A 10966-nucleotide genomic window follows, 5' to 3' on the forward strand; every position below is an offset into this window, starting at 1 on the left:
CCCCCTGGTGGGCTGAGCTGCCCCCCCATAAATAAATTAATTAAAAAAATTAAAAAAAAAAAAAAGAAATGCAGGGGGAGATGGGACCTTTGGCCTGGTCTCTCAAGTATTTACTTTGATAATTGCCATGATTTTACAGTCTTCCTGTAGAAGAGATTCTGAAAGTTAGAGCAAGGATGGCAAGTTAACTATCACAAACGTGGTTCTCTAGAGAAAATCTGTTTAAGAGGCCCTGTATATTTTAGTTAACAGGTTTAGCTCCTTAGTAAACAGTAATTTGCCAGGCTGACTTAATTGATGGAGTTCATAATTCATCTTCAGAAAACTTTAAACTGAAGTATAAATGTAAAATTTATGTATTAAATGTATCAGTTATGTTTAATGAGGTTCTTAGTAAGAAATTTAGAACACTAATTTATGAGGATAAATTCCTTTTTTTTTTTTTTTTGTTGGAACCGGGGATTGAACTCTGGCCCTTACGCTTGCCAGGCAAGCGCTTATTCTAGTGAACTATCTGCCCGGCCCCGATAAATTCCATTTGTCAGAGCAAAAATGGATTCCAGATAGCCCTGGAGCTGAGGAACAGCTTTGATTTTTTGCTAAAATCTGTTGAGTTCACCACTTTCTGATCTACCTTGTGCTGCTCTGAAATCTGGTATCTCTCTTTCTCGGTGTTGAAGATCTCACCCACCTGGTCTCTGGGTTTCCCCAGCTTCTTCTTGAAGTAAGCATCAATGAGGTGTTTTGGGATTTTCACTTTGCTGATAACAATTTTTCTAGAGGTGGTAATGACAAATTTGTGGTGTGTTATTCGTAGAGGACCACGATTAAGGCTCAGAGGCCCAGTCACAAGTAGCAAGCCACTGGCCAACTGCTTCAGGAAGACCACTCTCTTGCCTCTGTGACGCCTGGTGAGGATGATCAAGATGGTGCGGGGAGTGATGCTAAGTCGAAGTTTCCTCACATGCTGACTGAAGGGTTTCTTGCCATGGCTCAAGAGCTTTCGGGACACATTTTCAGTAGGGTAGTATCTACGCATTTTTCAAAGCTTAACCACCCGGGTACCTCCATTCTTGTCCACATTGACTGGTTTTGTGATTGTAGCAAGAACTTTCTCCTTTTTCTTCTCAACCTTTGATTTAGCAGCTGTGTACTTTGTCTTGCACAAAACATTTCTGGAATACATAGCAGATCGGGAGTATCTACCAATTCTCTAATTAGAACAGGATTTCGGCTGCAGTGGGGCTGCCCCTTCTTGTACGTTTTTGCCTTCACTTTATCCTTTTTACCAGTACCACTGGCAGCAACCTTTTTGGCTTCAGATTTCTTCTCTTTAGTGTCTGGCTTCTCAGTATTTTCCACCCACCATCTTGCAAGATGGGAAAGATAACTAAGTTTTTTCAAAATGTTTATTTTTAATTTACTGGATGGATGAAGTGCCTCAGAATTCCTGAGTATGTGTAGAACAGTTCCTTTTCCAAGCAGCTTTGCCAACGTTTGTTGTTTCTTGAGTTCTTGGTGGTATCCCTTCTTGGAGTTAATAGGTTCCTTACTACCCCAGTCAGCTGTTGCTATTCTGAAACCTCCTACCTCGATACTGACTTGTCCATATCACATCATTGCATTATTTTCCTATTGCTGATTTCCTTTTTCTTCCCTTCTCTCCTTTCTGATTAAACTGCTCACCCTCCTGGTGTATTTATTTTATTAAATTTGTTTGGCATTGTTGGCTTCATTGCCTCTTTCTAGGATATTCTGAAGAATTTTGTACTCATTTGGTGTCATAATTTTTTTTTTTTTTTTTTTTTTTTTTGTGGCTGGCTCAGGGCAGGGCTGGTGCAGCATGTGGTGCTGGGGATTGAACCCTGATCCCTAGTCTTGCTTAAGCAGGTGCTTTAGATGGTTGAGCTATCTTGCCCTAAGTCATGAATTTCTTCATGTGCTCATTTTCATGGATACTTTATTTATTCATCAATTTTGGTGGGTGTGTGGTTTGAGACAGGGTCTTGCTATGTAGTTCAGGCTGGCTTCGAACTCATGGCAGTCCTCCCTCAGCCTCCTGAGTGCTGGTATTACAGGTGTATGCTATCATGCTCACTTACTCTTCATCAAAATTTTTTTTAAATGTGTTTAGTACAGGGTCTGCAGAGTCTCACTACACAGATCAGACTTGTAGCGATCTTCCTGTTTTCATCTTCTCAAGTGCTGGGATTACAAGTATGCATCACCATGCCCAGTCTCAGTTTCAGCATGCTCTGGGGATGGGGCTGGCATGGCACACTGGGGATCAAACCCCGCCCCCTGCTTCTGACTAAGCAGGTGCTTTAGTCCACTGAGCTATCTGGCCAGCCCTTGAAGAAAGTTTTGAAGGATATACAAAGTAATGTCTGGGGAGTGGTGAATGCCATGCCAGTCCATGCCACTGCTCTGATGGAACATGCAGCTCCTAGTGATTCTAAATTCAGCATCAGTAGAAAAAAATTACTGGGTATGACAGAACCAGAAAACAAGAAATGGAAGCTAAAAAGGAGGAGGGAGTAATATGGAAGATAAAAAATATTAAAAGGAAAAGAAAAAAAATTCTTGAGCCACTGCTGTTGCCTCCTTCTGTCGCTCCTGGTGCTGCTTGTGTGCTCATTCGGTTTGGACCTGGTACCTCTTTTGTGAAGCAGCAACTAAGAAGATTTGGGCGTTCACTATAGCCGACGAAAAGCCCAAGGAAGGAGTCAAGACTGAGAACAACGATCACATTAATTTGAAGGTGGCGGGGCAGGATGGTTCTGTGGTGCAGTTTTAAGATTAAAGAGTTGTAAATAGGATATCATTTCTGCATCTTGTACAGCAGTTAACCACTAGGAAGAATGTATGCAATGTGTTAATTATTGAAACTGCCCTGCCAATTTGATTTGAAACTGTCTCATTGCTATTTGTCTCTCAGTAAAATTATGGAAAAAAAATTAAGAGGCATACACCACTTAGTAAACTAATGAAAGCCTATTGTGAACGACAGGGTTTGTCAATGAGGCAGATCACATTCCGATTTGATGGACAGCCAATTAATGAAACAGACACACCTGCACAGTTGGAAATGGAGGATGAAGATACAATTGACGTGTTCCAGCAGCAGACTGGAGGTGTCTGCTAAAAAGGGAACCTGCAACTACTCCAGAACTCTGTTCTTACAGACCAAGAATACATTCTCAATTAGAAAACTGCAATTTGGTTCCACCACATCTGACTACTACAGTATAGTTTTCTCTATTTCATTTACCCCTTCCCCATTCCTTTATTGTACATAAAGTATCTGGTGTATGTGCACAAGCATATTGCTTTTTTTTTTTTTTTTACTAAATGGCCAACAGTATGTTTTGATTGACATCAAATGGAGATGAGATGGGGAATTACTGGTTCTGTGAAAATAATCCCCTTTCTCCATTAGTGGCGTGCTCATCAGCTCTTATCTTTATATTCCAGTAAGTTATTTTGCTCTCACTGTTTTAACAGAAAAGACAGCAACATAAAATTCCTTGCATACTCTGTTTGATTGGAGAATTTTAATGTTTTTCATTTATCATTGTAAAACCAAGGACAATTTTATAACTTTTTTGTACATAGCTGTTACATGTAGGGCAATCTGTCGTTAAGTAGGAGTAAATTACTCTTTAAAAAAGAAGAATCCTAGATAGTTTTCCCTTTAAGTCAAGTGTCTTGTTTAAATAAACTTCTTGTTTAAAAAAAAAAATTCTTGGGGCTGGTGATATGGCTCAGTGGTCTAAAGCACCTACTTAGAACAAGCTTAGCAAAGCAAAGGGACCACGGTTCAATCCCCCAGCCCCACATGCCAGCCAGTTGCGCCCCCTGGTGGGCTGAGCTGGCCACACACACACACACACACACACACACACATAAATAAATTAAAAAAAAAAAATTCTTAAAAAATGAGGAAGAAAAACAAAGAGAAACCATGAGAGGGCTAATAGCTGGAATGCTGATGTAAACTTTATCCTATTCCCCAGCTCTTTGGAGTTCCAGATTTAGACCATCAACCTCTTCCTGGGATAGCTTTCATTGAAGCACTCCCCAGCAATATGGCAGGTGCCTGTACTGGGATCTTTGTCTGGCCATGTAGAAGGAGAGACTCCATCAGAGCAAACCCCCATGTTGTTCTTCTGTATAGAGCCCTTCCTGTTTCTCATTTTCGTGCAGGAAGTTTGTATTTGTAATCCCATGGATAACAATCTACCACACCCAGTGCAGTGCAACCCAGAGGGAGAGTGAAGACACTAAGGCTTATGTGTAGCTGCAGGGAGCCAAGGAATCCTGTCTAGCCATGACCATGGCTATCCAGAACAAAGGCCTAGGCCTAAGGCTGAACCCAGATTTAATATTCATGAAGAGTGGCTTGAGGATGAGTGACTGTGAGAATGACAGGAAGTAGGTGAGTGCCAATGAGCTTGGCTGGGTAGGAGTCCTGCATTTACCTTTGCAAGGTACAGAGAAGGATATGCCGAAAGAGTAATTTACATGACACAATTGAAAGGGCTAGCCAAATAGCTCAAAGGATTAAAGTGCCTGCAAGCAGGTGCAGGGCCTGGGGGTGCACCTGGGGCTCCCTGAGACGGCAATTGAGACTGGGCGTGGTGGCACATGCCTGTTATCCTAGCTCTTGGAAGGCTATAAACAGGCGGATCACTATGAGTCTGTTCTAGTAGTGAGATCCTGAACACCCTGTAGACCCTTCTGTAAAATAAAAAATTTTTAAAAAAGGGTAGAATTGAGATAGTATTGAATGTTTTGGGGTCAGTGTTTGAGCTCTGATTTGTAATCTTTTTTTTTTTTTTTTGGTGGTACTAGGGATTGAACTCAGGACCTTGCGCTTGCAGGCAAACACTTATTCTACTGAGCTATCTCCTCGGCCCTGATTTCTAATCTTTCAAGGCCCAGAAAGTCATAGCCTTTACCTCAAGGCTTGATCCCAGCCAACATTGTGGAGGGAGCATTGACTCTTCATCCTGTTTCGACTGGTTCACACTAGGGATCAGCAAGTGGGGGTTCCAAGGAAACATGCCTGCTATCTTCAAAGACTACCACTAGCACCTTAGCTAGACCCAGTTACTTAAAGCCAAAGTCCAGGAAAAGTCCTGACCAGCTATATATATCTTTTTTTAAATATTCATTTATTGAGAAAGAAGTAGCAATGAGACAGTTTCAAAACAGTCTAGGAGGACAGTTACAATAATTAATACATTACATACTATTGTCTTTGTAGTAGTTATTTATAGTACAAGATGCAGACATGATATCTTGTCCAAACACTAATAGTTCAAAACTTCTCATTGAATTAAGAGAAAGTAGCTGTATATCTATGCTATTTTATGTATACAGATATATATAAATATATAAAGTAGCTGTATATCTGTGCTATTATATAAACATCTATCTATCTATATATTTTTTTTCTCTGTATATATCAATACATGGAAATAGGGTCAGGCTCAGCCAAAATGGAAACAATTGCTCTTCTTTCAAGAAAAGTTGCTCAGGTGGTCCTCCACCCTTGTGGATCACAATTGTGGATTTTCCCAAGAACCTGTGTTGTCTTACCTGTCTGCCATTGCCATTTTGTGTTGTCTTACCTGTCTGCCATTGCCATTTTTCCCTGGAGCTCCCAGTGCTTACTGTGCTTGTGCAGAGCCAGCCTCCCCTCTCTATGAGCCAGGAAAAGAAATTCCAGACTGTTCCTTTCTCTGTGTTGTGGTTTGGCCCTCAAACATATTTGTGACTAAATTTTCCTCTCAGTTCCTTCCTGATTCCCAGACATCTGGTTCTCTGTTTTTTCTTCCTTAAGTTGTTGTTTTTCAAAATGTGGATTCCTGATCTTGGCAAAGCTAAGTTTAACTGCTACTCATCACTCTACCATCATTTTTTCTTTTTTAGCTTTTTTTGAGATAGGGACTTTTACATAGTTCGAGCTGGCTTTGAACTTTCTCTACGAAGCTTAGGCTGGGCTTGAACTTGTAGCGATCCTCCTGCTTCAGCCTCCTGACTGCTGGGATTACAGCTATGTGCCACCGTGCCTGGCACCGTGTTTGCCATGACTAATTGTTTATATTTTGTCCTTAACGACTTATCAGTGCAATTATTTAAATACAGGATGACCAAAAATTATGTTTTAAAATTTTTATAAGGTAACAGGAAATATAAAAATGACTATCAAATATTTTCTGTACAAGAAGCAAATGGTTGAAATGCTCAGGGTAAACTGTTAAGTATTTAAAGATAATGCTGGGGCTGGAGAGATGGCTCAGTGGTCTAAAGCACCTACTTGAAACAAGCTTGACAAAGCACAGGGACCTCGGTTCGATCCTCCAGCACCACATGCCAGCCAGCCCGCCCCCTGGTGGGCTGAGCTGGCCACACACACACACACACACAATAAATAAATGTAATAAATAAAAATAAATAAATATTAAAAAAAATAAAGATAATGCTGAATAGTTGAAACAATTCTCATTTTGTGATGTGTAACAATTTGATTAGTCATCGGTATTATGATATTAGTATTTCCTAGTGATTTATAAATAAATTCTACTGCATCGTAGAGAGGAGTGGCTGTGAGCTTTCTACCTGCTCAGCACACAGCACACTCCCATCTACACTAATGATTGATAGTTCTAGTGATGTACTTAGGGTTAGAGGACGATTTTCCATAGGGCTGTATTCTGTATTTCTGGTGTACTGATTCATCCTCTGGAGAATATGTTCTCATTTCTTCTTGCTTCCTGGGAATCATTGAGGTAGGATACTGAAATACAGCTGAGGAACAAATAGATTATCTTCTGAGTAAAAGTGTTGTATTTTTCCCCCTATAGTGTGAATGTATCTGTTGCTAACAATAGAGAGCTTGTTACAAAAATACAGTTTAAACTGAGTGGGATGATACATGCTTATAATTCCAGTATAGAAGGCAGAGGTAGGCATAGAACAATTTTGGGACCATCCTGGGTTACATAGTGAGTTCAAGGCCAGCTTGAACTACACAGTGAGACCTTGTGTTAAAACATAACAAAGCAAAACAAAACACCCAACTTAAATTCATGAGAAGTACTAGACTCAAGTATTATATGTCCTCTGAGAAGGGACAAGTGTGGAACACAGGATGTGGGCAAAAAGCTATTAAGATAAGTGCTGCAGGGTCTGAGGATATAGCTCAGTAGAATAAGCGCTTGCCTGGCAAGTGCAAGGGCCTGAGTTCAATCCCCAGTTTAAAAAAAAAAAAAGTGCTGCACTTTGTGCAACTCTCCTTTAGCTTTTTGTTTCAAGTTTTTATAGATTGTGAAGAAATGCTAAGCAAATCTTTTTTTATGTGACAGCTCTCTGAATATATAGTTACTGTATCTCTAGATTAAAACCCTTTAGATAATTTATTCTGCATTTGGTCAATAAACAGTTCATTGAGTTTTAAAAGACACAGAGGCCACTACTCAACATCATTAGCACATTCTTGATGTGAGCATTATTTGTATGTTTCCCTATCTGTCTGCCAGTAGGGCTCTGATGTGAATTCTGTTGTTCACCTTGGCTTGAACCACTGGTGGTACATGCATGACTTTCCCATTAGGTGGGTTGTACTGTCCCTTAGGGGATCTTTGATTACAATAATGTAAGAAAGGAATTGATTTAGCAGACCAGATGTCATCATATTACAGGCTGATAAAAGTGATTATATTTGTTTATACCACCAGTAGCACAAGCTGCCCAGTGGGAGAGTCATGTGTATATCACCAGTGGTTTAAGTTGGCAGTAACATGTTAACTATCATGGAAATGCAAATTAAAACCAGTATAAGCTATCACCTCATCTCTGTAAGAACATTTGTTATTGAAAGAAAGAATCCTGGACTGAGGAGATAGCTCAGTGGTCTAACTGCCTGCCTGGCAAGTTCAAAGACCAGGGTTTGATACCTGGTACCACATACCATGCTGGCCCCAGAACCCTGTGTGTGCCATGCTGTGCCAAAAAGCTAAAGGTGAGTTTAGGTAAGGAAATTATTACATCTTATTGTAAGACTAAAATCTTTTTTTTTTTTTTTTGTATTTAGGATAGGGTGTACAGGGTCTATAGGGTCTCACTGCGTAGATCAGACTCTAGTGATCAAAGTGCAGCACTTATCTTAATAGTTTTTTGCTCACATCCTGTGTTCCACACTTGTCCCTTCTCAGAGGACATACAATACTTGAGTTTAGTACTTCTCATGGCCCTGAAACCGGGTGTGGTGGTGAATGCCTGTAATCCAAGCGCTGAGGAGGCTGAAGCAGGAGGGTAACTATGAGTATGAACTGTGTAGTGAGACCCTGTACCCAATAAATAAATAAATAAATAAATAAATAAATAAATAAATAGATTAAAAAAAAAAAGTAAAAGAAAGTCCTGAGAGAATGTGGAGAAAAGGAAATTCTTACCCACTGTTGATGGAAATGTAAATTGTCTAGCCATGATTGAACATAGTATGAAGGGTCTTCAGGAAATTAAAAGCTGTTGTTACTGTAAAATCAATCAGTTCCACTCTTTTGGAAGGTTTTACAGTTTATTAAATCCTCTTATGAAAAAAGTCACAGTCACTGTAGACAGGCACTGCAGAATCTCTACTCCTTCGTTTTTTTGCCAGCACTGGCATTAGCCTTTGTGGTGTCCCTGACTTTATTCTGTTTGCAAGTCTATGTTTGGGCTCATTTTTCTTTGCATAATCCAGGGAATCATAAATCATGCCAAAGCCAGTCATCTTGCCACCACCAAAATGGATTCTGAATCCAAACACAAAAATGACATCTGGTGTGGTCTTGTACATTTTGGCGAGTTTTTCCCAAATTTTTGTCTTAGGTACTGTTGCTTTCCCAGAGTGAAGGACATCAGTGACCATTTGTTTCCTTTAAAGAAGTCAGTTGGTCATGAACTTCCAGGTTTGGATAGTTACTGTGTCATTCATGATGGCAACAGATCCTCAGACAGCCAGGGAGGAAAAAAGCTCAGTTCCACTCTTGAGTGTATATACAAAGGAAATCAGTATGTTGAAGAGCTGTCTGCACTAATGTATTGCAGTGCTATTCACTGTAGCCCAGAAGTGGAAACAACCTAAGTGTCCATCAGTGGATGAATGGGTAAAGAGAATGTATATATACCTAGTGGAATACTATTCAGCCATAAAACAGAATGAAATTCTGTCATTTGTAACAGCCCAGATTGTGAGGGTCAGAAAGAATGGGGAAAAGTTGATCAATGGGTACTGAGTTACCTTTAGGAACAATAAATTCTCATGTCCCATTGCACACTATGGTAACTAGAGATAACATTGTATCATACATTTCAAAAAGCTGGAAGAGGGCTGGCCAGATAGCTCTGTGGATTAAGCCTGTTTAGGCAGATGCAGGGGCTGGGGCTTGATCCCTGGCCTTCCCTGCTGGGATTGAGACTGTGTGTGGTGGTACACCCTTATAATCCCAGTGCTTGGGAGGCTGAAAACAGGAGGATCACTGCGAGTCTGATCTATGTAGTGAGACCCTGTAGACCCTGTACTAAATACATTAAAAAAACCCCCAAAAACTGGAAGAAAGGATTGTAAGTATCTGGAAATATAGTTACGTTTAACTTCATTTAAACATGACAATGTACACATATATCCAAACATTACATCATATCCCAATTAATACATATGATTTTTATGTGTTACCTAAAAAAATTTGTTTTTGTATTTGTAGTCATACAGGGAATTGTCAGCTGTATCTGGGTGTGTAATTTATTACTAGCAATCCTATTTACAATCTTTTAAAATTTCTAAAGTAAGATTTTAGTTTAGGGCCGGCCAAATATCTCAGCAGATTAAAGTGCCTGCTTAAGCAGACACAGGCAGGGGCTGGGGAGTGCAATCACCTGGCCTGCTGTGCTGGCCCTGCCCCTGGGGCACTTGGAGATAGTGATTAAGACTGGGTGTGGTGGTGCAAGCCTGTAATCCCAGCACTTGGGAGGCTGTAAACAGGAGGATCACTAGAGTCCAGTCTATGCAGTGAGACTCTTATAAACCCTGTACACCCTGTCCTAAATTAAAAAAAAAAAAAAGATTTTAGTCTTACAATAAGATATAATTTCCTCAGAAATAATTGAATTAGCTTATTATAAAGTAAAGACTGCTCTATTTAAGTCTGTGATTACCTCTGCTAGAAAGTAAAACCAATTGGTAACACTCCCACCCCTTTTCTTTTTGGTTATATGAGACATGGTTTCATTATATAGTCCAGCCTGAGCTTGAATTCACTGTGTAGTCCAAGTTGGCTTCAAACTCTTGATCTTCCTGCTTTAGCCTTCCAAGTGCTGGGATTATAGGCATGTGTCACCATTTCAGCCTGAGAACTCCCTTTGAAAAATTGAGGTGAAATTTTCTAGGCATGCTGGTACATGCCTGTAATCTGAGCACTCTGAGACTGAGGCAGGAAGATCACAATTTCAAGTCCAGCCTGGGCAATTTAGAGACTTAGTGATACTCGACTCAAAAATTTCAAAAATGGTTGGGGATGTAGCTTAATGTAAAGGCTCAGGATTCAAATCTCTAGTGCTTAAAAAAAATTTGAGGTGAAAGTAAATTAAATAAATGACATTTTAACTCTATATAATTTAGTAGCTTTAGGTAAATATACACAGTATATAATCATTATATTTTCTAATTCCAGAATATTTTTTTTATTCCTCAAAGAAATCCCATTAGTCATTGTGTGTTTTTCCTTCTCTAACCCCTAACCATCACTAATTTACTGTCTCAATGGATTTACCTATTCTGGATATGTCATGTAAGTGGAATCATAGCTTGCCTGCTCCTTTGCCTGCCTGCCTTCTTGCCACCTTTTGCCTCTGCCTGCCTGCCTGCCTGCTTTCCTTGCTCTTTGTTCCTTTCCCTTCCCCCTTCCCCCTTCCCCCT

At 40.0% G+C, this 10966-nt stretch overlaps 1 protein-coding gene and 1 pseudogene across 8 annotated transcripts in view; both read left to right on the forward strand.

The window, feature by feature from the left end:
* The window catches only part of LOC101587960, an 11437-nt pseudogene extending 8209 nt beyond the window's left edge, over nt 1-3228 (forward strand).
* The window catches only part of Uimc1 (ubiquitin interaction motif containing 1), a 155433-nt gene that overhangs the window by 8849 nt on the left and 135618 nt on the right, over nt 1-10966 (forward strand). The window lies entirely within an intron of this gene.

This window comes from Octodon degus, unplaced genomic scaffold, assembly GCF_000260255.1.
Source record: "Octodon degus isolate 3935 unplaced genomic scaffold, OctDeg1.0 scaffold00048, whole genome shotgun sequence".
Classification (NCBI taxonomy): Eukaryota; Metazoa; Chordata; class Mammalia; order Rodentia; family Octodontidae; genus Octodon; species Octodon degus.